A 1,847-nucleotide genomic window follows, 5' to 3' on the forward strand; every position below is an offset into this window, starting at 1 on the left:
CTAAGAGTAATGTGACTGTTAGTTGGGTTTACAATTAAATATATATATAAATGAATGAATGCACCACAATTCTGTTAAAAGCTGTGAAACTTTGGTACAATAGTAGCAGGTATCTTTTTATTCTTTTAAAATAAGTTTTTATTTTAGAATAGTTTTCGATTCATAAGAGTCGCAAAGATAATAATGATAGTTCCTACACACTCTAGCCAGTTTCTTCTCTTGCTAACATTTTATATTAGTTTGATACATTTGTCATAACTAATGTATATGTTGTTTATGTTACTAATGATACCTTATTCTTAACTACAGTCAATGCTTCATTCAGATTTCTGTGGTTTTTAACCTAACGTCCTTTTTCTGACCCAGGTTTCCATCCAGGACGCCACATTACATTTAGTAGTTATGTCTCCCTAGCTCCTGTACTGTGACTGGCTTTCAGACTTTGTTTTGATAGCCTTGGCAGGTTGGAAGAATGTTGCTCAGCTGTTTTGTTGGGTGTTACTGAATTTGGACTTCTAATTAGACTAGGGATATGGGTTTTTGGGAGGACGACCGCAGGAATGAACTGTCAGTCTCATCACACCCTACTAAGGACAAATACCATCATTAAGACTTGTCATTGTTGATATTAACCTCGATCACCTGGTTGAGGCAGCCTTTGTCAAGTTTCTCCACTGGTGCAATTACTCTTTTGTCCCACTTTCCATACTCTGACTCTTTGAAGGAAGTTTACTGTGCACAGCCTACACTTAAGTGATGGGGAGTTATGCTTTATGTCTGTGAGGGGGCATTATCTACACAGATTGTTTAGAATTCTATATGGTAACTTTCCTATTCTATCTCATTTATTTGTTCAATAATTTATTTATATCATTATTGAGTCATGGATATTTATCTTATACTTTGGGCTATAACCCAACACTACATTATTTATTTTCTTGCTAAAATTGTTCCAGCTTTGACCATCTGGAGCTCTGTCAGTGGGCTCCCGTGTGCCTTTGACAGAGTCCCGTCTTTGGGTTTTTTGAGCAAATTCTTGTTTTCTGGAATTCCAAGATGCTTTAGGCTCATTTTATATGTTTCTTTCCCCAGCCCTAGAATCAGCCATTTCTCTCAGGAGCCCCAGTCCCTTTTAGCGGAGAATGGCAATCACAAACCACTATCTGGGTATCCATTGTGAACATTGTTACTGGGGACGAGTTGTACTTTTAAGCTTGGGAATTTCTGTGGTTTCAGGAAAGTAGTGAACAGTTGTGGTTGTTGTGCATGTGGGTCTGTCTGTGTGGATCAGAAATTTCCAGCAACACTGGCACCTGGCGACCACACCCGAGAGATATTGTTTGTTTTATAGGTTAAGGACCTTTAAGACATTTAGAATAGACCTCCTGGACTAGGGGTGGAGATTTGTTTTGAGGAGAACTTGGACATGTTCCAGCCTTCAAGAGGTGAATTTCCTGAGACCGGGAGGCATGAGGTGGCTGTTTCCATGAGTGCTGGAGTCCTGGGTCCCACTTGTGTATAGCACCCGAGAGCAGGCAGGACCTGGATGGCCCCTCTAAAGCATGGGGGTCTTGTTTGGGAATCTCAGAAGTCCCACAGCAGAGTCAGGCACCAGGGACACAGAGTGACAGTGAGCAAGACAGCATCAGTGGTACGCCTAGCCTGGGAAAGGAGAATGGCCTGAGAACAGGGCTTGCCCTCACGAGTTCCTGGAAAGCAGAGCCTTGGTTTCACCTATGATCCTCTGTGTGTTCATTCTTAACAGCAATATTTATTTCTTCTTAAAATGTAAAAACCAGTCAGCCTAAAGTCTAGGAAGTGTATTTATATACCTTTGTTTCAGTTTC

Source organism: Manis javanica, chromosome 13 (genome assembly GCF_040802235.1).
Source record: "Manis javanica isolate MJ-LG chromosome 13, MJ_LKY, whole genome shotgun sequence".
NCBI classification, from domain to species: Eukaryota; Metazoa; Chordata; class Mammalia; order Pholidota; family Manidae; genus Manis; species Manis javanica.